This window comes from Pteropus alecto, unplaced genomic scaffold (assembly GCF_000325575.1).
Source record: "Pteropus alecto unplaced genomic scaffold, ASM32557v1 scaffold177, whole genome shotgun sequence".
In the NCBI taxonomy this organism is placed as follows: Eukaryota; Metazoa; Chordata; class Mammalia; order Chiroptera; family Pteropodidae; genus Pteropus; species Pteropus alecto.
The window spans coordinates 8,113,072-8,139,534 of NW_006442207.1; the positions used below are offsets into that span (position 1 = coordinate 8,113,072).

At 35.0% G+C, this 26,463-nt stretch overlaps 1 long non-coding RNA gene across 1 annotated transcript in view; it reads right to left on the minus strand.

The window, feature by feature from the left end:
* Positions 1-26,463, minus strand: part of LOC112470123 — a 194,421-nt gene that overhangs the window by 41,891 nt on the left and 126,067 nt on the right. The window lies entirely within an intron of this gene.

Here is a 26,463-nt window from a genome sequence, read left to right on the forward strand (position 1 = left end):
AAGAACAACTCCTTTACTTGAGACATAAATCTTTTTACCACTTGGCCCAAACTCACTTCTTCAGCCTCATTTCCTTACATTGTAATTTCCCCCGAGGCCTCTAGACTGTAGGCAAGCTGCAATTCACCCATCTCAGAGTGCTCAGTTATACCTTTTTATAACTCCATGTCTTTCTGAATACACTTTTTTTTTTTCTATAGTAATGTCTACTTTTGCTTGTTCACCCAGCAAACTCTAATTCATCCTCTGAAAATGTGATCTCTTTGGTAAAGTCTTACCGTATACCTTTGGGCAAAAGTAATTGCCACACTTATCGATACCCTATAACACTCCATTTATATTTTGTTAATTTACTTATTAATATGTTATGTTGCATTTTGTTATATATGTCTATTTATATGACTCCAGCAGACCACAATATTTTGAAGTCAAGGGAAGTGTGTATGTGTCTCTGTGTGTTTTAACCTTCGTAGCTCTAGTAACCTGCACGTACTCATCAAGCACAGGTTACCCATAATTTACTTACTCATTCACAAGTATCTATTGAGTTTCTATATGAGGTATTTCCTGTGCTTGATCAAAAAATGGTAATTAAATAATATAGAAGGGACTATGGTGGAATAAAATTATTTAGATTCAGAAACTATTATTATAAACTATTACCATTATCTTTTGCTTCTTCATCTTTAAAATAAAGACATTATAAAATCCTACCTCAGAAGATTTTCATTAAGGCACACAGAAATGCAAACATTATGAGAACTTTAGTTGTCATTTCAGACAAGGTCTTTTGTTTTTGAGGATGTTATCACTCCATTTGGGAAAATTACAATGTATATTTATCTAGGTAAATGACAGTGACTGTTCAACAGTGTTGATGTTACAATAATACTCATAAAATGAAAAATATACAAGATAAAGATATATTAAAAATAATGACACCGTTAGTTAGTTCTATTATAAGTAAGACAAGAATAACTACTATGACTTGAGGAGTGGAGCCAAAGTTGCCCACAGGTTCTGAACCTGCACGTGGCTTCCGGTCTTCCCTCCACCTCCCCTTTCGTTTAAATGCAGTTTCTGACTCTCAGTATTCATCTCCACGAGGTGCAAGTCAGTAACCTTGCTCCCCAGGTCTTCCTAAGGCCCGACCTTGCCATTTCTGAACACCAACAGATTTCCTAAATAAGTTTGCCAGACGGTTGCATGCAAATTGCAAGCCCAGCTGCCACGAAGAAACTGTGTGTTGACGTCAGATTCCCATCCCCCTTAAATCAGTCAATCAATAAAAGAAGAGAGAATTTTGTTAGATGTTTTAATAAAAACACACACTGTCTCCAATTATCTTTTCTCAGTCATTGATTCACAAATAAGAGTGCTTCCAAATCTCTCCTGTTCACTCTTCTCCAGTTATAGACAAGGCAGTTTTGTTTTGTTTTTTCTGTCGCTATTTTATTGGCATGACTTTCCAATCCTTCATTTGGAAACATGCAATTCATGTAATTAAAAAATGCATCCAAAACACAACCAGCTTTTTTCTTACCTAATAGTATTGTTCTTTTCTACAGAGGCATTATATTTGGTAACTGTCTCCTTGATACCTGAATAAAATGAATAAATATGTACTTTAAAGAGGCACTGTTACCCAGAAGGAAAAAAAACAACTGTAAAATACAGCAATATTTGAAAACAGCTCTAATCATATATTAGAGGTTCATACGTTTATTGTCTTTCCTAAATCAAATGAAATCAATGTAAAACAAGCTTTGTTTCTCAAAGAGTCAAGGCTGTTGCATAAGAATATTTGGAAACAATACTCTATGTTTCTAAAAGTAGCTCAGTCCCTTCTCCAGAGACTTATTTTCTTTCCTGCACAGAACTGGCTGGAAAGTCACACTGTTGATAGTCCTGAGAGAGCTCCTCGAGCTCAGCATGAACTCTTTTCTTACTCCTTACGAAACCAATTCTGAGGAATTATTTTTCTTTATAAGCCTATCATGAGCGAATCACACAATTTGAAGTCTATGGTAGAAGTAATAAGAACCATAATCACATCGACATGATTGAAAAGTCAGTTATTGACATATGCTATTAAGCCCTGTATTAACTCCCTTTGATTTCATAACAACCCCTGCTCTTTTCTCTACTTCCCCTTTCCTCCTCAGACTTTACTTGCTAACCAAATAACTGTCTTTAACTTTCCAGAACATCCTTTGCTCTTTTCCATCAACGGATGCTTGCCCAGAGTTTCTGTGGACACTGTCACACACCAACACTCTCTCTTCCACTGCATTGTATAGTAACTTCCTAGGACATTTCTACTCATTCTTCTGTATATTTGGAAACATTCTTGCCTTTAGAAAGAGTGGACGTCCTTGTCACAGGTATCTTTAAGCTCACTTCCCTCATTTCTGTTGCACATTTCCAGACATTTGCATAATACCTATCCTGCTAGGTTGCAAGCTTCCTAAGGTAGAGACAACTTCTTTCTTATTCAGAGTTACTTCGCCCCTTCTGCTGCTTCAACTGGTTAAAGACCAGAAGACCTTAACCTCTGCCAGAAAGAAAAAAAGAATCCTTTCGAAGTTTTCATTCTGCTAGTTATACGTCCTGGATTTGTGTAAATACGGGATTTTTCAAAAAGAATTCTTAAAGAGGTGTGAAATGTAAGATATTTACATTTTGAATAAATCTGTGCTTATGTAGTCTGTCCAATGTTCTCTCCAAACACAGAATGAGAGATATCTGAATTCAGAACTGTTAAAAATAGTTAAAATTAGATTAAATTACTTGAATTAGACAGTAAGCACTATGTTTTATATCCTATATTAGTTTTACATTGGTTCTCAGGTTGCTCATAGCGTAGTTTTATGCCTCATAACAAAAGCTTCCCTTACGTGTAGATTCTGTGATATAGTCATATCAATTTGACTTTCTCTTAATCATTATTATATAATTCTTGCTTTTTTAAAAACTCTGGTTTTCAAATTTTCTTTGCTTGAAGGTTTTTGATAGTTATTGATTCAGGGTAATATTGTATTGCTTTGCTACTCTCCATTTATTTATGTTCCCTTAAATCCTTTTTGAAAATTCTTAAGAAATAAATAATTGTAATAAATACCTATACATCCACAGAAAGAAAAATCACATACATTCATAGAGCATGTACTTGACTGTTAGGAGATAGTATTTTATATAATTTATCATGCTCTCTTGCACAGTGCTTAGTATGGTGTCTTTCACAAAGATGATGTTCAATTACTTTACTAGAAATGGAATGTTATATTGGTGTAATACAATTAGGTATTAATTGTATTAATACCTTTTTGTCATAGAAACAGCATAGGGACATATTTCCTGTTACTGGAGATCTTCTAAAACCCAAAGCAAAAAGGGAAGGTGTTATGCTTGTGGGCTTTAAGTCACATGGCCTTAATTAGAAACGCAGCTCTGTCACTTACTATGAGATCTTTACTAAGTTTCTTAAGCTCTCTAAGCCTCAATTTCCTCATCTGTAAAATGAACATAATAGTATCTACAATCTACATTCAGAAATGTAAACAATGTTTATGAAATGCCTCCTATGTATATTAGGCATTTATCCAAGGGATTTTTCTGTATTAGTCATTTAATCCTCATGATAGCATTACTAATTTATTACCTATCTTATATATACGAGAAACTGAGGCTTACAGAGATTAAGCCATTTGCCCATGGTATGCAATAAATGAATGGCCCAAGCCCACCTCTTGCTCTGAAATTTTTGAACATACATGCAAGTGTCATAGCTATGATACATTCTCTCTCTCATTAATAGTTTTCACTTTAACTTCTCATACTATTGTGATTTATTTTTATGAATATTTTAGAAACAGTGCCAAAATAGTATATTATATAATAGGAGGAACAATAATCAAATCTATTATCTTGGCAGCAATTCCCAGTGAGAGGGGGAACACTCATACAGGTTACACCTCCAGATAAAATCTCTGTGCTAATGTTATTCAGAGGTGAAGGCTGAGATACATAATAGCCTTTGGAACTAATTAAACATAATTATACAAAATTTCTCCCATGACTTGGCATAATTATCTCACCAAGAGATAGCATATGATGTTGCAAAGTAGCAATAATTATTTTCCATAATTCAAGGATTTTTATTTTAAACATCCCTGTTCAAGAAACTACCTTTTCTTCAGTCACCAGCTGAACAAAATATTCATAAAGTTTTGGTAGGAATGAGGATGAAAAACTCAAATTTTAAATATTTTTATTGCCAATTCGATTTAAATTTACCTAATAAATCTATGTTTAAGTTTAAAATATAGATAGACGATTATCAAGTAAACATAAGAATAATATACATACTCTAATCATTTAAAGGTAAACTGCTAACACGGTTGTTTTTTCATATACATGACAGGCTTAAAAAATAAGATGACATATTACTATTTAATTTTCCTCTCTCTATATCTATATCAGCTATATCTATGTATCTGTATCTATATCTACATCTACATCTATATATCTATATCTATATCTATGTCAATGTTATTATCAAAGGATGCATGTCAATTGGTTATTTAACCAGGACCATTTGGTGACACCTAGAATATTTTTGTATTTCCAGCATTTTTACTTCATGTTTAGTTTATTTCTGACAGCTTTCCTAAAGCCCGTCATATCTCTCTGGTCAGCAGCATGAACATTATTCAACCGATTATTGGAACGAAGAATAAGGCATGGTGATTGGCTTGAATTCAGAAAGGAGGATTTTATACATACTTCCCCCTACTCTCCTGAAACCTCTCTGATTTAAATATTAAGTTTAATTATACAGATATGAAAGCTGAGACTCGGGTGGTCAGTAACATGCCTAAGCCACAAAGCTTGTAAACGACACAGTCAAAAACAAAATCTCCCAAAATGTAGCTTTTAACTTAGTGTTCCTTACCTACTTCAAGATCTGTTCAGAGGAATAATCTGTGTCTTCAGTCCATGAACTATGGTAGATGCTTAATAAGTACTGGATAATTGTGACAGTGGATGCTGTCATCTCTGCTTTTTGATTGGCATGGAGTTTAACATTTTTTTCAATGAAAATTTGCCCAGCAAGGACCATATATTTGAAATAGAAATTAGCATGTTTCTCTCTATAGTTAGAATTACCCCAAAATTAATTTCTCTAAATTATAGCATATTTTTATTGCTCACATCTCCACCTAACAGATTATAAAGACAAGACCAAAGAGATAACCTACATTGGATTTGGGCCAAGACAGGATAAGTTCTGCCCATCAAGATCAACCTTTTGTGTAGATTCCTGCTTCTCAGGACAAGTTTAAATCTGAGTCAAAATCAACGACCTGTAGTAGATGTTAGGAAGATGACTGAAAAGATGAGTATTCAAATGATCTCCCATTATTAGATTTTCCTAAGGCAATTCCTTTTTAATGGAGAGGACAAATGGAAGTTTTCATGGAAGGAAAGAAGCCATCATATAATGAAAACCAGCTATGGCCTGGCATTTCCATATTGTCTGGCATGTTGACTATTTCAGTAACTTATGATGTTGGCATAAACTACTGTCATGTGACATAAAATTAAAAACATGATTAACAAGAATTTCTGTATGCTGACGTTACAAAATTCACACAATCATGGTAAAAGCCTCTTACTTGTTAATTCTTAGTGCTCTTGCCCATGCATTTTGGTGGATGTTTGAGTTTACTATTGGTTGCTACTCCATGTGGCCTAGCAGAGACTGCCTGGTTAAGAGCTAGAACCTGATTAGCGACACCGGAAGTTACACTGAGCATGGAGAGATTGGAATGCTGAATTAGCACGCTGACCAATTTGTGCGTTCAGTGAAGGCCCTGGCAATGCCAAAGCTGCAGATTAAGAACTCTGTCCTAGAGTAAATGTCACAGTCTAAAACTGAGTTCCAGAACTAGATGGACTCACCTCTACGAAGAATACAATAATTATCAAAGAATCTAAAAGAGTCCGACAGAAATCTAAATGCTAAATAGAGCAAAATATAACACCTTTGTAGGAAAGACTGCATAACCAGACACCCTAGAGTATGTTGTCCAGAATATTGAGCCCACACTCCAAAATTCAGTGACTCACTGGCAAAGGAAACGACACTAATTATATAATTTTCAATCTGCAGAAAATCAAAGAAAAACAAATCTTAAGTGCAGCCAGAAGAAGGAAAGACATTACATACAAAGGAAAATTTATACAATTTATAGCCAACTTCTCATTATAATGATGGAGGAAAAAGACATAGAATAACATCTTTAAACTAGTATAAGAAAAACAAATGTAAAATAAGAATAATTGTATATTCATTCAGAATAATAAAATTTAAAACTAGGGCAGAATAAAAACTTTTAAAACAAACAGAAAACAAATAAAAATATTTAAGAAATTTGTTCCAGCAGATTTCTTTAAATTATCAGGAATGTTAAAAAATTTTATTAGGTTAAAGGAAAATAGGATCATATAAGACCTTGATTTTATAGGAAATGAGTACATCAGAAAGGATAAATACATGGATTTTCATAAAATATTGTTACTCCTTATTCAAAATATTTTAATTTATCCAAAAGGCAACTGCTAAGGCAAAAATATTAGCATTGAGTTTTGAGATTTATTATAAATATAGTAAATATATATAACAACAGTGACACAAAGATGTGGGTAATAAATGTAACTTTACTGTTTTAAGGTCATTACATTTTATGTGAAATGGTACATTACTCTGTAGACTGTGACAACTTAAGGATGCTTATCACAGTTGCTACAACTATAAAAATAATACAAGTGGTATAGTATAGTTAAAAGTCGATTGAGGCATTAAAATGAAAAATTAAAAAAAGAAATAACTCATAAGAAGTAGGTAAAGACAAAATAAAAGACAAAAGAAACACCTAGAACTCAAATAGCAACCCTGAATTTCTAATCTTACTATATTGATAAATATAATATAAATGAACTAAACATCTCAATTATTAGAAAGATATCTTCATACTGTGTAAAAAGGAAAATCAGATTATATTCTGTGTACAAGAGACAGATAACAAAAAATATAGATAGGTTGAAAATGGTAAAACATGCTATGCACATAACAAACAATAAAACATTGTGTTATTAGTATTAGGCAAAAAAGATCAGTTTATCTAGAAGGCATGACAATATTTAAAATGTTCTCCACTTAGAGCTGCAAAATATAAAGAAAAGTCTGAGGGGATTAAAGAGAAGTAGATAAATCCACAAATGTAGTTGGAGATTTTTAACATTTCTAAGTATTTGATAGAATAGCTATGAAAAAAATAAAATATACAAGATTTGAATGACCTGTCCACTAATTTGGTCAGATTTACATCAATAGAGTCAATAACTCAGATAATGTGTCATATTTTAGAACAAAATAAGTTCTCAATACAGCTTAAAATATTGAAATATTACATAATAAATTCCCTCACCATAATAGAATTAAATTAAGATTAGATTAGAATAGAATCAGATGGGAAATCAATAACAAGACACTGAGAAAATATCCCAATATGATTTAGCAATACATCTTTTAAATAATTGGTGGGTTAAAGAATAGATCATAAACATGTTCAAAATAATTTAAAATCAATTAGAATATTTAACACTGATTTGTAAAATACACAGAAATGTACAGCTTTACATATATTAGAAAATAATAGATATATCTATGTTTCCTCATTAAGTATCTAGAAATAGACTGTAAAATTAAATTCAAATTAAGTCAAAAGAGGCAAATAATAAAATCAAAAATAAAATAGAAAAACAAAAAATGTTAAAACACCAAAAGCAGTTGCTTTAAAATAGGAAAATTGACGAATCTCTAGCTAGACTATGTAACAAAAAAAAGAGACAGAAATTACCAATATCAGAAAAGTAAGAGAGAACAGAAACACAGATCTTATAGACATTAAACTATTTAGATTGATCAATTTGATATCTTTGATGAAATGGACAACATCTAGTGGAACACACAAATTAACAAAATTGATGCCAGAAACGTAAAATTTGAATAGCCCTAAAATTATGAAAGTCATAATTTTAATTAACACTACTCTAAAGCACCTGATCTCAGATGGTTTCACTTTTAAATTTATGAAGAATTTATCTTAAATACTATTAATTTTATATAAAATCTTTCAGATAGAGGAACAAACCATCCTTAACCAATTTCATGACTCTAGAGTAATACTTCTGGTGTTAATATTGATACCAAAGTCTGACAAAGACATTACTAGAAAATAAAATTACAAAATAATGGCCCTCATAAATATAAATGTAAAAATCTTTGACGAAATATTAACAAATTAAGTCCAAAAACATATTGAAAGGATAATTCATCTTGACCAAGTAGGGTTAATTGCAGGAATGTAAGTTTGTTTTAATATTTGACAATATAGAACCATAATTATAGACTGAAAGAGAGAAAGAGATGATCACTATAAAGGCAGAAAAAACATTTGACAAAATTCAGTAGACATGCATGATAAAAGCCATCAGCAAGTTAAAAGTACTAGTAAACTTCATCTATTCACCTTATTTAATTTATAGACACAAAGTAATCTTGACCGAAATCCTAATAGTTGCTTTTTTTTCTATAGAAATGGAAAAGTCGATTCTGAAATTTATATGGAAAAGCAAAATACCTTGAATAGGCAATGCAATCTTGAAATAACAGTTGGCAGAAGTACAGTACACTTCAGGGCTATGACTAGAGACAAGTGAAACATGTAGGATGCAACATTTCAAAGGAGGCAAGGTCATGCAATTGAGGGCCCTGGGATTTCAACACCTTAAATTTGTGCCTTCTTAAATTTTGCAACCTAGGTGCCTTGCTTCTCCACTGCCTCCTCTCCCCACCAACTAGAAGTTATCAAGACCTACTGTGAAATTACAATAACTAAGACATAGTGGTAACTTATAAAGGTAAATAAATAGAACCATGGATTAGATAGGGGTTCAGAAATAGACACACACACGTATGATGATTTTTTTTTTTTACAAAGGGGATAAGATAACACAATGGAGAAAAGTATTTTCAACAAATGGTGTTAGGACAATTGTATTAACTGAGATGAGTCCAAAATCTAAACATAAAAACAAAAACTGTAAAACTTTCCCGAAGGAATACTTCACAAACATGGAGCAGACAAAAGATTTTATCAGTGAGGAGGACACAAATGGCAAAAATCCTAATTTTTAGAAAAAAACTTTTAAAAAAGTGAATTATACTTCATATATGTAAAAAACTCTGCTCATCAAAAAACATCATTAATCACGATAAGACATAGTCTAAAAAAGTACTTGCAATACACATAACTGAACAAAGTCTTGTACCTAGAATATAAAACCCCTACAGGTCAATATTAAAATGGCAAACAACCCACTGAATAACAGGTCTGCAAGACATGAACAGAAATTTTACAAAAGAAGATAAATAAAAATAATTGTAACAGCGCATGTTGATGATGTAGAACAACTGGAACCTTCATAACGTTATTGATATATAAAAGGTAAAATACTTTTGGAAAATTGTTCACCTTTTTCTCATAAAATTAAAGATATTTCTAACCTATATCCCACTGTTGTGAATTTATCCAAGAGAAATGAAAAAATGTATGGCTTCTCAAAAACTTATACAAGAATTTTAAAGCTGTTTCAATTAAAATAGCCCTGAAATCGAATAACTTAAGTGTTTATCAACTAGAGAACAAACATATTATATGCATATAAAGAAATGTTGTTCAGCAATTAAAAACAACAACAACAACAACAAAATTCTGACAAACAGTAACACGAATGCATCTCAAGTCATTATGGTGAATGGAAAAAGCCAGGCACAAAAGTATGCGTATTGCAAGATTTCATTTTCTTTAAATGAAGTTCACTAACAGGCAAAACTAATCTACGGTTATAGATGTCATTTGCCTGTGGTTAGATGGGAATTAACATTGAGTACAGAAACTTTCTAAGCTGACGAAAATGTTCTTTATCTGGAGTGAGATGCTGTCTAAGTATGCACAACATTTGTCGACCCTTGTCAAATCATACATTTTAACATCTGTAAATTTTACTCTATGTGACCAAAAAAAAAAAAAAAGGAAACAGAACTACTGCTTTGGGCTCAGTTGCTAACTGTGCCTCAACTAACTCATCTATCAAATGAGACTATTATTGCAGTGACTGCCTGGTCCATCTTCAGAGAGGTGAAGAAAGTAATAAATGTTATATAAAGAGGAAGTATTATTGTTTATTACCTGTTTCCTTTCTGGCGCCGTTCGAGATGATATCTATTGTGTTTAAGGGTTCTATGGGGTACATCTTTATCTTGCGTCATTCAAAGCTCTAACTGAATGTTTTCTATATTTCCCTCTCTTTGTAGATATTTTAATATTTTGCCTTGATTGTTTCTTGAAAATTTTTATTTCTATTTGCTCCCAAATACCAATAAGCTTTTAAAATTAAGAATAAATGGAACCAATAAATATTGTATTTCTAGAGATGAATTGAACAGGCAAATGCCTATTTTGGCTTTACACTCATCTGGCTCTATACTCATTGCTAGGCATGTATAAACTATTTTCACAAACCTGAGGACAGAAATTGATGTCTTTTATTTCAATAGGAGAGATTAGATACTTTTCTTCATATAACAAGTGAGAAGTTAAACCAGAACCCAAGCAAAAGAGAAGAGATGGGAACTAGAAAAATGCACAGTGGAGTCTCATGAGAGCTACAAAGAGGCCTTAAGAAAATCCATGAATGTATTGAAGAAAATATTAAGAGAGATTTCACCTAACTTCATAGCCAGGTAACTGACACTTGTACTCCCATTTTAAACTAGTTCAATCATCAATCAATGAAAATTCACGTCGAATCTTAAAGCTTGTGTGTATAAATAAGCCATAGATTCCCATCCATGAGGCCAGTGGTCTTGAACTTAGCCTGAGTCAGTCTGAGTCAACAATATTACAGGCTGACAAATCAAAATGGTTTCCATGGAACCCAAGATCAATTTTCGGAGACTATGTGTCATGAGGTATAGTTTCTTAAAAAACTGAGTTCTATCACAACCAACTGAATCATTTTCCTAAAATACCTCATGTATCAATCACACTCTCTCAAAGATCTTCTTTAAATTAAAAAGGCTCTGAGATTAATTGGAAATGAAAGTCAATGGAAGATTTTTCCTCTCATGTCAATAACTAATTATCAAGACACTTGACTGATACAAACTAGTCTAACTAGTCATAAATAAATGAAGATTAATCTTTTATTTATACCTTAAGAGATTTGAAAATACCTTTACATGGCATTATTTCAGGCCAACTGACGTTTCTTCAACCATAATCCTCAATCTATGAAGCCTGTTTCATGCAAAACTTCTCCTTATCTCTTTTCACAGAAGAAAGATTTAAAAATGTGCTAATAAACTACCGTATATCTAAATTTTATGGATTTGAAATTGGTTTTTCTTAAGGAAAGTTTAAAAATATAACAAGTAAATTCTCACCTGATACAACAAGAAACAGAGCCTAAATCCTAAATATATGCATCACAGGAGAACATAGATTATGTAAAGTCAAATAGGCAGATATTTTGATTTCCCTTTTGTCTTGAAAGTGAAACAAAACTCCATTCATGAAGCAAAATGGAAGAAGTCATTTCTTGCATAAAGATTTCTCATTTTTTGGAGCCTTGTTGGAAAAGTTAGCCTCCTCATCACTTAGACACTGATTCTACTTTTCTTAACCTCAAACTTATTCCATTAGAGTCACAAAATCTAACAAAGTAACCTAATCAAATTTGTCACAAACAAGTTTTTGACATGCAAAATGGATTTTTGTTTTGCCCTACCTAGGTCTTATGTTTCATTATTATTAAAATGTCAGTAATATTTTGCCTGCTGGAAACACCAATTTTTCTCCAATTTTTCAATCTCATTCAAAGTCCTATACCGAATGTTTTAAAATTTGCAGTAGATCTTTCTTATTGCTTCTTAAAATTACAAACTGTGAAGCCTGTGCTGGCATTTTGCTAAATGGTTTTTGCAGATGTAGACTTGTCAAGCATTTATACAAAAAAAATGATAAAGCCATTCTTAGATGATTATAACCTTGCATGTGACCTTCAGAATCTAAAATAATAAGTCTTCATCAAAGGAGAAGGCTATGTTCCCCCACAGTTCATACACATACTCAGCTCATAAACTTCTGTTTGTGTCATCATCAAATACTTCAAATACTATTAACTCTCTCTTCTGTCCTCTCCTCCTGCCCTGTGCCCATGTAACACTGAGCGACCATTGATTAGGGTCATGTAGAAACAATGAATGGGCTAAATGTTTCCTTTGTTTCATTCTGCCTTACTATTTAGTTTACTGTGAGTTTATACATATTTACTATATTTCTTCAGAATGCTAAAACTGCTGTAAGAATTGTAAATTATTTGCAGTTAGAAGAAATTAAGGGGGACTCAAGGGACAAAAATGAAACAAAATATTTGGGAGAAGAAAGTGGAGGAACGCAGAGATTTTAGAAATTTTATTTTAAATTTGGAGTTTGTGCAATAATGTTTTTAGTAAAACTGAAAAGCATTAAATCAGGTAAGTATTAAATTATATATACATACATATATTTATTGTTATCTACCCACTTATTTATAAATTTAAATCTAAATCTATATTAATACATACAATATTATATTTAATATCTAAATTTATCTAGACATTAAAAAAACACATGTTCACAATAATACCTCCAATTTCATTCTGACACCATAGTGCTGCTTCTAGCTTCCTGCTTTCCACAATTTTAACTTTCTTCTCTAACACAGAGAGACTAACTCTCACTATATAAGTAAACATATTTACTTATATGCTTAATTATAAAATATACGTCATCATTTCAGAGTGGCTAATGCATACTATTGTGGATAACAAACTTACTAGAGTTATTAAAAAAAAAACACAACTTTTTTTTTTGGTCTTTAGCCTGAGGACATACAGTCAAAATACTGTGTTCAAGAATTATTTCCCCATCCTCAATTTATTTATATTATTTGAAATATAGTTAGATTCATGTGTTTCTGTTCTTATTACATTTCCCCCAAATCCTTGATGATTTTATTTTCTTATTTACTTTTTCAAGTATGTAAAATAGAACAGGGTTCTAAAACCCAGAAGTGACACCATCAATTCCCTTCTATCTCGGCCCTCTCCCTCCATCCATTCCACGTATTCACATTCCCGAATCCTTTCCATCCAGTTCCCAAACACCCCCATAGGTAACCAATCTCATGAATTTCTCACTCATCCTTCTTGTATTTCTTTTCACGCAAATGAGTAGATATATGTGTATTTTACTTTTCTCTTATTTTTTTTTTTTTTTTAATACAAAAGATAACACAGGTAGATACTCCTTTGCACTTTGCTTTTCTGCAATCAGAAATACATCCAGGGAATAACTCCTCATCAATTCATGGTGACTTTCCTCCTTTTTAAAAAAAATAAAGTTGCATAGTACTCCACTGAGTTTATATACTATCGTTTATTAATCTACTCTCCTATACGTGAACATTTAATATGTTTCCACTATTAATGAGCAATGCTGCAATGAATAATTGTGTGTGTGTTGGTGTATAGTATTGTTCAAGGTATATTTTCAGGGTAAATTCCTAAAAGTGGAATCAGTACATCAACAGGTAAATACGTATATAATTTTGTATGATATTGTCAAATCTACCTCTCATAGTACTATACAAATGTTTATATATAATTTAATAAATATAGTACTGTAAAAATATTATCTATTCCCATCAGCAATATGTAATATACGAGAGTGTTTTTCCCCTCACAGTCTGGCCAATAGAGTAACAGAAAGTACTAGCATTTCTGTATATATTTCTATATTTATATATGTATATTACATATATACATATATAACTTACAAATACATATATATCAATAACATTTAATTCAATAGATTAAAATAATTTTTTGTACAGATTTAATGAAAAACAAATTTTAATAGTTGAATTCAGGTGGCAAGCCCTAGCGGATAAAAAAGAAATGTATTTAAAAGAAGACTACCTAATATCGGTCAAATAATCCCCTCAATTAATTAATTATTTCTTCCCAAACATTAGTCTATATGTCTCTTCCCTTTTTTCACGCATACACTATTTTATTATTATTTTATTATAGTATAATTTTCATACATTAAAGCTGATCAATTTTAAGTCTAAAGTGTTTTGAGTTATGGCAAATCTATACATTTGTGTAACTGTAACCACAAATATAATATAGTGTATTTTCATCTCCTAAAAACGCTCCCTCTTGTCCCTTGGTCGTTAATTCATTCTTTCTACATCCAGGTCTTAGCAACCAGTAATATACTTTGTTATATTATTTTCTTTTCTAAAATTTCATGTACACTAAAACATAATCATGCATAATCCATTTTTGTGCGTGATTTCTTTCATATACGAAGATGGTTTTAGGGTTTCTCCATATCATTTTATCACTAGTTTTATTCCTTCTATGTTTAACTGAAATCTATTGTAAAGATATGTCATTATTTGTATATCTATTTACCAATTGATGAACATTTGTATAGTTTCCAGTTTTTAGCTATTATGAATATTTGCTATGAATAGTTTCATATTTTGTCAATATATATTTCATTTATCTTTGGAAAATACTTTAGGCTAGAATTACTAGATCACACATAGTAAGTAAATGCTTATCATATAAAAAACAAAACTGCCAACATTTTTTCCAAAGTGGCTATGTCATTTTACAAACCCATCATTGAAGCTGGAGCGTTTCAGTTGCTACACATCTTCATCAACAGTTGGTATTATCCCTTTATTTTTATTTTTATTTTTTTTAAGTTTAGCCATTCTAGTGGGTATGTAGAGGTAATTCATTGTGGTTTTGTTTCCATAATGTTGAACATATACTTATGTGTGTAAAACCCTTCAGTGGCTTTTGATTAAGCTTAAAAGAAACTTTAATCTTCTAACAATGTCTTACAGAGCCCCATAGGGCCTGGACTCTGACCACAACACAGAGATTCTTCCCTGATCTCACAGAATTCCAGCTGTCCTGGCCTAAGCTGAATCCTCCCGCCCTCCCACACATAGTCTCTTCCAGGGTGTTTCACTTGCTTCCCCAGCGCCCTATATGAAATGCTTTTCCCATAGCTAGTTCCTTCTTATCTAATTTCTATTTAAATTATATCCTCTCAGAGCACAGGCCACTCCTTCTAAATTGATCTTCATCCTTCAGTTGTTCTTTTACTGCTGTACCATCTCTATTTCCTGCACAATATTTTCTGTAATGTTCAATGGTTTTATTCCTTTATCTGTATCCTTTTTTTCCTATCACCTCTAATACAACTGAAGCTCATCCAAATGTGGTAGAAAGTGTGGTTGGGGACAATGGTTTTTTGGTTGTTTTGTTTTGTTTTGGGTTTTGTTTTTGGTTTTGTTTTTTAGCCTTGCATCCCTAGCTTCTAGAATAGTACTTGGTGCACATGTAGGATGCAATAAATATGAATCAATAAATTAACTTAAACATATAATAAGAGTGGGCTACTTCTGAATTGTGGGTTTTCAGATAGCTGTTTTGATTTTTTGTTTACTCTACTTATCTATGTTCTAGCATTTTCCACAATGGTCATATGTTACATGGGTTACTTTAAAAAATATTTATCTAAGTGAATAAATGTGTCCTGGTCATCTCTTCAATTCTAAAAATTTCTCATATTGTGTTTGTAATCATTATTAGAATAAACTCTAATAAAGGGATTTCAACCTCTCTGAGAACTCATTAAATTTTAAAATATTAGCATTGAAGTTAGGCCAACATCTGTTTGAATCCTAGGGTGGCCACTTATTAATTACACTATTTGTAATAAATCACTTATCACCCTGCAATTTTATGTTATCTATAAGTGAAATGCCATTAATGGTATCTGGCTGTTTCAGAAAGTTTGATGAGATAAATGATTACTTTTTTCAGCTTAAATAACAGTTCAAAACCTTTATAAAGACAATTAAAAGCCATTTGTGACAGGCATGTATGATATAGGGAACTTAAGAGAGCTGAGGACATACCTCAGGACAATGCAGATAGTGTAGAAAGTATGACACCATCCTCAAAGTGTGCCAAAGGTGAATGTGAGTGGCAGTAAATAGTTCCTGATGAAGATACCACCTGCCCCTGCCACATTCACTCCTGCATATTTTATCTGTGGCTCCATGCCCTTACCTCTGCACTTGTGATCTTATTCATTTCATTAAATAATAAGATTTTTTAAGTCAGCAAGAGTAAGGCTGTATTGCTTGTGACCAAAGAACCCTACTGATGCATTGGCCACTCAAAATTATCGCACAACCCTGAGGCTGCCAACTCTTATCCTCATCTCGACTCTCTTTTAACCTCCTTCAGCTCAGCTTCAGAGTTAGGAATGTGGAGGAGAATTGCTCCTCAAAGGTTTATGAGTCGGCAGCAATGGCACACAGTAGCCGAGGTGGAAGAAACTCAGGTCATCTACACAAAGGGACAAGCGATTTTAGCATATGAACCACTGTCTCTAAGGCTGTGATCAAAAGAAGCAAGACCAGGTCACTGAAATGTGGGAGGGCCACTGGACCCTTATCTGCTCTAATCAGAGGTCCATGATATTTCTCCTTAGGTGAGCTGTTAAATACAAATCATACTATGTGGAAATAAAATTGTCAAAGGGGCTGATTCTTAGTCACTGGTATAGAAACATTTCAGTGCTTGACTCCCTCTTTCTCCTCCACTCTCATAATTGGCAAGAGGAGGCGGTAATAATAAGGTTAATTTTTCTGAATGTTAATTGAGATGAGTGAGAAGTAATGATCTTAGGAAGAAAAGGAAGTTTTATTACCTTCTTATTCTTTTAAGCAATAAAATGACTGAGTCTAAAAATTAAATAGGTGATGCAACTATTCAGCAAGTAAGAAGTAGATCCAGGATTTATACTCGGTGGAAAGTACTGCAGTGCCTCTAACGAACAGTGTTATCCCTTATCTGTGTGCAGGTTTTATCATATCCTCACCAATGAACCCAGTAATGACAATAAAATAGTGCTCCCTATAATCTCGGCACTGTTTTATGCATTTTATCACAACAACGTAGTTAATACTCACTACAACCCTTAAGGTAGATTCAGCAACTATGTGTATTTTGCAAAGAGAAATTTATACACAATTATCTAAACTAGTTTTCAAATAAACCCTGTACGTAAGCAGAGTTACGTATGTACACACACACATACATGTATATTTATTTTACATTAAGGAAGAAAGTCTCAGAATGAGAAGATGAAGTCAGAGTCATGGAGATATGATAGCAAAGTTTGGATTACAACTTTGACTTCTGAATTCTAGAAATCTAAAATCATATCTGAAGGCCTTCTATAAGGAGTACCAAGACTAGGGGGTTAGGAAAGACAATGTTTAAGGGTACAAACTTGCAACAAGCAGTAAATAAGACCTAAAGATCAAATATATAAAACAGTGAATATAGACAACAATATGGTATAATCATCAAACTTGCTGGAGCCTGGTTTTTGCTGATGGGTCAATGACAAAGAAGTATGAGTAAAAAAAAAAAAAAAAAAGGCAAAACAAACAATAAGAACAAATAACTACCATGGCAAAATCTGGAACCAGAATTAGACGCCTCCGATAACTCATTTTATTCCTTTCTAAGCAAGCCTTGGTTTCTTAAAAATCTGATTTGCTTTTCAGGTGAGGAAAAAAAATCTATCTTCTCTGAATATTTACATGTTAAACATTAGAAAGTGGCTCCATACACAGTTAAATAATAGAAAATTAAAAAAAAACCTATCAATTCAGTAATACCCATTGAAACACTAATTAAAAATATATTTTTGCATTCATTAATCATGCACTTAACAAACATGTATCTGGCCTGCACCAGATAAAAAGCACTAAGACTGTCCCCAAGATGAGAGAAACAAAATCATAATGCCACCCACAATAGGTTCACAGTTGTGTAAAGCCATCATGCAAATCTGCAATATAAAATAATATAACATAGAATACAAAGCATAAAGGTAGAGCGATTAACATATCAAAAGATCAAAAGTGGGGGAGTTGGATAAATGAAGAGAAACATTTCCAAGAAGATGTGGTGCTTGATCTTAGCCTTGAGGTCCTATGACACATATTCGAGGTAAAAGGTGAGAGAAAGGCATTTCATGCTTAACTGGCACTGAGCTGTGTGAATGTGAGCTGCTTTAGGGAATCTGCAAGTGACTTGCTATACCTAAAGCAAAGGATGCAGGTGAGAATACAGGTAGAATCCAGGTCCAGAAAAGCAGACGCGGGTCAGATTGTGAGGGGTCATATGCCATGCTAAAGAGTTTCAGCTTTATCTTGGGAGAGGCAAAAAGCCACTGAAAGATTTTAAAGAAGGTATATGCATGACCACCTTTATACCTTAACAAAGTCACGTCAATGTCACCGTGGAGGAAAACTTGGAAAGAAGCAAGGCTGGCAGCAGGGAGATCGCTAGGATGCTTTTGTAGGAATCCAGGTACAGAACAAAGAAGTTTGGGATTCCTACAATCTACAGGGTAGACGAGTTGGGGAAGAACATTTAAAATTTAAAAATTGATATGCAATGCTGATCAGTTTGATATGGGGTCAGAAAAGAAGTTAGTGGATTAGAAGAAAGGTATCTGGCTTGAAGGGCTATAAAAAGTGATGTGATTTTGTGAAGCAGGGGGAGGAGAACAGTTTGGTATGGAAAAGTTGAGTCGGAGGAGCCAGCAGGACATCCAGCCTCTGCTGCAGGCATTAGCGGAATCACCTTTGTCCACCCAAGTACCAATGATGTGTGCTTCGATGCAAGAATAAGAAAGGGGAGCATGGCAAGTGAGATGAGGACATGTCACAGCAGAGAAAATCAGGGGAGGCAGAGGATGAGGTCTTTGTGAAGGGAGAAAAGGAAGTTACAACCAACATATGGAGAAATCACACTTATATGAGCCTGTCTAAGAACAGTTAGATCAAGAAAGCTGTTCTCACAGTTATTAGTAAGGGCTCTGTTGTCCTGCAGCTGAATGAGTTATTGATCTCTTCTAATTGGAAGCTGATATTCTCAAGATGCCTATATTTCAGATCATCAGTGTTTTTCAGTGAAATCAAATGAGGTTACCTTGGCTTTTAAATGACATATAGGTCAGGTTTTGACAATCCAGGGCCCACTCCAGGCCATCCTCCATCTCTACCAAAATTTGACCACAATGCTCCAGGAGCTATCATGTAGAAACTTCCAGAGTAAATTGTAAGGTTGTTTATAAAGAATCCATGACAACTAATGGACACCACCAACTCTGGACGGGATTTGTGCCCCAGTCTGATGCATTCCCATGATGAGCGTTAAAAAGCCCAATACAGAAATTCAGCTGCCTTAGCAGATGCCACCAGTTAAGCCTCCCTACCACCTTGAATCTTTTCTGGTCTAATTTGTTTGGAGAGAAGCCAGCCAAAAAAAAAAATGCCATAATAAAAAGTTCCTGCAGAGAAACAAACACATTCTTCATAGGAAGCTCACTATTTTTATGGTTAAATAAATGTCTGACGCAGGTCAGAATAAATTTAAAAGATTGGGAGGAAAGTAAACGGCAGCCAGAATCCTTGAGACTCAGCCATAGTTATGAGCTGTCTTCTTGAGGCTTTTTAAAACAGCCTGACGGTGTAGCAGAGGTAGCTAGAAATTCATACAACCATCAGAGCAGACAACTCATGGCAGCTAGGTTCACCCATATTTGACTTGTTAGCTGGTTGTTAAACTGGGCATGAGGTGGAGGGAAAGGGGTATTGCTGATGGATTCTGCAATGGCCAAAAATAGGAGAGGGTGCATAAAGCATACAGATCTCATTGCAAGCATACAAATCTCATTGCACTATTACGCTGAACTATTTATTCAACAACCTTTCTTAATTCAGAAAGGACAGACATGGAGTCTGACGTATTGTGTTAGGTAGGTTGCAATTCCAGTTCTAGGTCGACCTCTGTAACCTGTGCAAAAAGATAAACTTGGGTAGTTATAAAATTTACAGTAGTATCATGGACTAAGATTGTAAGTTTCATTGCACCCACTTCCAAATGCTGTGGTGTGGGCTAAAGGGCAAATATTGGTAATAATACCTTAAAGGTATCTTGATGCCAACATGCCAATATGGAGCCATAGCTAATGACATCTGAGAAAGCACAGCAATACCTGACCTGGGTAATGTGAAATTAAGAGGTTCAGTGTGCTGAGTCCAAACGAGTGCTGTGGTTCAAAGTCATCTACAACCTCAGTCTCTAAAACAGTCAGTTTTACTGAAGCACGGTCAATGATAACAGTATAGACAGATCAGGGGCTTGACCGGACCCTACATCTGCTCACATAGATGGCAACCAACTACACAGCCCAGCAACATATGCATCCCAAATGTGTGCCACAGCCAGGTTTGCTCCCAAGCCTGGAGCAAAGTGAAATGATGAGCAAAGTCAGTAGTCACACTTCCATCAGTCAAGGTCAAGCATATCTTTTAGGGAGAAGATCTGATTTCACTAAGGACACTAGCATCACGAGTAAAGATAAATGTGTTTCCATATCGATACTTGTGTTTGAATTTTATACATTTTTTTTTGTTTTACATCAAGAATCTACTTAGGTTATTTTTTTCATGTAAATTAGTTATTGTTCAGAACAGAGGTGGAAGCAACTCAACAATTCAATTTGCTCATGTGCTTTTGATCCTTAATTTATGAATTTATTAAATGTTCTCTCCCACAGACACTACCTGGAGTATCATAACAATTTGTGACTCCTAGGGAAATGAGAAACTGGACAATCTTTCCTAAAAATATCAAAGTTTTTGAAAGTAGTTTGAATTGTTCAGGAGTAGATGTGAAAGTAAAGTACATCTAATGGAGGATGGCTTGTACCGCTTTCAAATTATTATTAACAAATGCCGTTAGCATTTATAGCATTGCAGGAAATTTACATGACTGAGCAGTTTGTTACCTTTCTTTTTACATCTCCATGAGCAAAGTTGATAACTGCATCACTGGCTGACTAATAAATTGATTCATCTTTTCCTACACAGTCCTCTGTCATCATAGCTCTCTTCCTATAAATTCACTTCTTTACACGCAAAGGAGAAAAGCAAATGACTTCAGTTTAGTCCTAGTAGAGGCAAAGTGCAGAGAGTTGCAGAGCTCTTGATGAGCAGAGCCTCATTCCTGAGGACCCTGTAGGCTGGCCCCTTACTAGGCTTTCCTCGCCGGCAGAACCGGCATGCCTCATGTGAGAGAAGCATCCCATCAGGGTTTAACACTAAGTGGAGAGCTAACTGAACTCTAGCTTTCCAGCCTGCAAGAGAGGAGCCCAAATCATCAGACAGTGGGGCTCTGCTGAGATGTCAACTACTATTCTTGGGTTATTCTACTCCCTCCTGCACTGAGTCCACCACCCGTGGAATCCCCACTGATTCTCAGATAACGTATCGAATAGTGACATTTCTGGAAGACAGAAATCCCAGGAAGATCTGGTCAAGCCAGTGCCTGTTTTAAAGTCCAGTGCTCAAGTGCAGTACCTAGACCACATAAAAAGATAAGCGTTTGATTTTCTGGGATTGTCATGGTGAGATCTTATAAACGCAGAAGAGAAAACAAACTTGAACATGGAAAACTGTCCTTGTGTGAATCCTTTTCTACTTCTCCCTTAATTCTCTCAGCAGTGTGTACATCCAAACAAGAGCCCTAAGTTATAACCCAGCTTCCCTCCATGAATGTTCCAGTATTTACACTTCTGCTTACTGTACTAAGATGAATGGCACTGCCTCTTGATAGATACCAGTGTTCACTCCCCACTCGCTGGGATGCTGGCTCTCTCTTCTAATTTTTCTATAATACCTAAAGTTCATTTTCACTGCCTATATCCTTATCGTGTGTTCATTTTTCAAATACCTATCTTCCAATATGATATTTTCAAGGTAACAACATTTACCCAGAGGGCTTATCTGATTAGTGCACAGCGGGATGTCACAACTGCTGCAAATACGCAGGACAGTTTCCCCCGGCTTTGCAGCTTGTAGTGCTGGCCCCATTGCCCAAGAGTTGAGAAAGTATAGAGGAAAGGGCCAGGAATTCTAAATATTATAAAAACAAAAATAGTATCAGCTGGCAATATGAAAGCCCTCAGGGGCATCTTTATGACTCGTCCTTCTACAGCTACACCTTTGTTTTAACCCCAAGAAATCAGTTCAGAAAGGGAGAAACCCACCTAAAACATCTCCGTGGATCCCAGACCACAAATGATTTTCACAGACTCTAACTCTGTGAACATCCAGTAGATAGGGGCAAAATTCACTAGCAGTAAATGTCAAGCTAAACAAAAGGTATCCATTCCTTAGACAACCTAGGCTAAGTGCCGGGCAACGGCAGATGCAGACGACAAGGAAAGGAGCCGTAATTACTGCAGTGGGAAACCAGGCTAACGGGGTCTCCCTGAGAGATGGCACCGTGTCCCCTGTCGTGGCAGCTTTCTGAACCCCCTTTAGGAGTAATTTTAAATTCATCCTCAGGTACCACCTTTAGCTCTTAACATCTCAGTGAGATGCAGCTTCTTTCTGTTTCCAAAGTCTTTCCTTTCTCATCCTCACTCCAACCCATAGCTCAGCATCCACAGATCCTCTCTGGGCTCTGTTTTCACCTTTCATAATAAGAACTATTAATGGTGAGGAGTGTAAGAAGTCCACACTTTGAGAATGACCTTTCATTTAAAGTAAAGCAAAGGGAATTAAAGGTGCCTCCCAATGACAGGCGATTTTATTTGAGAGGTTTACCACTGTCCTAAACATATTAGTGACCCAACATTGCTCTGTATTTTTTTTCCACGTGGATATGCGTATTTGCAGAAATTCAAATGCATGAGAGACTTGTACTATAGAGATGTGATAACGAAGATGAAGACAGAGCTTGAGAGGAAGAGGCCAGGCCCACCCAGGGACAAGTACAGACAGACGACTGGAACATGCAAGCTTGACTTTGTTTCCTTCCTTGTCCCACTACCCTACATCCCAGGGGAGTTTTGTTGTTGATTTTCTTTGTCCTCTCCCTGGAAACACTTTAAACACTTTCATAAACATCCTAATTTCAGGTTCTGCTGCTTGAAGCCTACTCAAAGATGTTCACCCTTTATTGGATGCCCTCTATTTCCTAGTTCATGTACCAAAGCCCCTGCTGGTGTTTCTTTAATGTTTCAAACTCCTTGCACTGAAGTTGTTTTCTAGGCATGCTTCCAAGTAACCCAACTAAACTGTGTATTAGAAACAACCTCATATAACTAGCACCAGATTGCTGTGCCCTTTTGTGTAATTTATTGATATTCGTGCTTACATTCTCCTGCACCAATTTCCTTTAAGGAGTTAGAAGGGGACTAACCGACTCTGAATCTGGCAAGCCTGATGCCACAGCCCTGTGTTTTATTTGGTGGCAATTATTAAGATCAGACACATCTTTTTCATTTGACTTTGTACTACTTTATTTATAGAAGATTTACTTTCCTAATTAGATTTTATTCTAGCTGATGTGAAATCAATTCTTACCCTCAGACATATGACTGAAGTGGTTGCAGTTTGACGGAAAACATGTTAGGTGGATGGGGGAAGTAGTCTGACAATTACATATTACTACGAGGGTGACAAGATAAGGCTGGTGGTCACAATTTGAGAACTCACTATGTGCTAAAGGCTGAGTCCTTCCTGGGGGTGCATATCAGAGTGATCAGCACATATTGGAACTTTGGTCATAATCTAGGGGCACATGTCTCCTGAGGCAGAAACAGTGAATTATCTACTTTCTTTGACAGTGTCTTATATTCATTTAATAAATTGACAGTGTTATTCTTTTTACTGATATTACTATTATTTTATCAGATTATTTCAAATGCTTATTTTAAAATGGCAAAGTTTCCCAATTTTATTAATAACAAACTTAGCCATTTCCTCTTCCACGTCTCTCCACCTCACACTTTGTTTCTCCAGAGGCAGCCACTTTCAACTCAATGAGCTGTTTTTCTTTCACATAACTATTAGAATAGAATTTCATTTTGATACTGTCTGTCCTTCCAATCTTCAAGGCCGGTGATGTGCTAGAAGCCATCGACCACGCCAGCCTTAATATTCTCCTCAGCTCAACGCAACTTTAGACAGACTTCTTCATGACAATTGGCACCCCGACGTCTTTTTTTTTAGAGCATTTACTTTTGAAAACTTGTAGCCGTAAATTCTTTTTATGCCTGTTTGAGATTTAAATCTCCTCCCAGCCTCTGCCCAAGACTGTTTTTCTCAAGTACTTCAAAAAACCTACATGGCCTTGGGTATGACTGAGACTCTGTGGGCTCAAGAGAAACTCTGCCTCCCGCACCCCTCAACTACCTAGAAAATTTTGAATTAAAGGCCTTGACTATAATAGGAGATTGTCAGAGATAACCTTTTATGACCTATCTTATAGCAGGGCAAATTATGAATTATTAAACACCTGTTCTTCTTATCTTCCTGCAATGACCTTCCTCCCCTCTGAAGCCCCAAGATGATCCTTAGCCCAGAATGTCATATATACCTCATTTCCCTTTTTCTGTCTTTGAACTTCCCATGTATGTGGGGGGTTCCCACACATATGTATATAATTAAATTTGGTCATTTTCTCTTGCTCATCTGCCTCATGTCTATTTGATTATCAGATCAGCTGAAAGAACCTTGAAGGTGGAAGAGCTTCTTCCTTCCCATTTCTTGTGATAAGTGGGGCCACTGAGTACAGAGGAAGAGAGAATGCAGGGGTGCACAGGAGTGACTACAACAAGCAGCATGGCGTCAGGTCAAATTTCCCTTCCCCAGGGCATTGCTGAGTCAGCCTTAGGTAAATAAGCAAAGGAAGCTTCACAGAGCCCTTGGCCCTTATTTCCATCGCTCTTTCCTTCTGCCCCTGTACTCTTCCCACAATCTCCATCTGGATATGTGTCATTTTATTTCTTTCTCACTTCCACTTTTTTCCTCCTTCTTAGCCATTGTTTTAAATCCTAATATGAATTCAGATTTTCACACGAGTGGGAAATCACCAATCATAACTGGGCCAAAAGGCAAAATGCAAGCTGCATGGTCTCTGTTTTGCTTTGCCTCCGCTATTTCAATAAGGATAATCCTTGAGTTGTGATTTGACCTTTCTGAGCCTGAGTTATACATTCTCCCAAAATGAGAATAACATTGCCTCGATTTCATAATTACTCTAAGAGTAGTGAAAAGTATGTAAAACGACTGAAACATATAGAACAAACAAAACAACTGGAACATAAGCATGAAACAAATGTTATCTTCCCCTGTACTGAAAACTGGCTGCTGAAAAGATGTCCAAGAAACATTGAAAGGTAACAGTGCTTCTTGATTATTATAGCACAGATCTTAGCCATTAGAATTCTGCCTCTCTTTACCAACTTTGATACTGATTTGTTGTGAGAGTTATGACTTCTGGTGACTGGCTTACTAGAGAAAATTTCTTCTGTGTATTAATAGACATTAATGAACATCTATAGCCATTACTCTCCACAGGGCACAAGGAGAAGTTAATTTATGCTTGTGGCAGATCCTGAGACCTCCCTATTAAGGAGTTCCAAGATGCTTTCAGATGAAAATGATAAATAATAGTGATAAAGTTCTCAGAGTCATTCCAGGAAGAGAAGTAACTCCTCCCCTCCGATGAGACTTACAGGTGATCTTCTTCGGTAAGACTTTAGAAGTTTAATATTTGATACTGATATTGGTCTGAGTACGTGGAAAGACTTTACTTCTCCCAAAAGTATATTAGATGTATTGATCAGAATTTTCAGAGCAGAGGTAATTCACTGGGAGAGATACCTACTGCACCACTGTGACATCTTCACACAGTGCCCAAATGATCACCTCGACAATTAGTCATTTGGAAATTCAAATATTTGCTGTGGTCCCAAGACTCAATTCAAGACTCTTCTGAGGTGAAATCCCAGGAAATGATAAAGAGAATAAAAATAAATGAATGCTTACTGTAGTTCCCTTAAGAAGAGTTTATCTTAGGGAAGCATATCAAAATATTTTCCAAAGCAGATTGGTTATTAGAGTAGCTAAATAACAATTTTAAATTATAAACTACAGCTTTTTTCACTTCATCTTCAGGGTCCCATTTTTTCCCCCCAATCATGATGTTGTGTGGTCCTTAAAGCATGACATAGAGTCAATAGCTCTCAGAACCTGATGCTCTGAGGATACACTATGTGCCGCAGTAGCCCCAACTCACAGGTAGATAAGCCC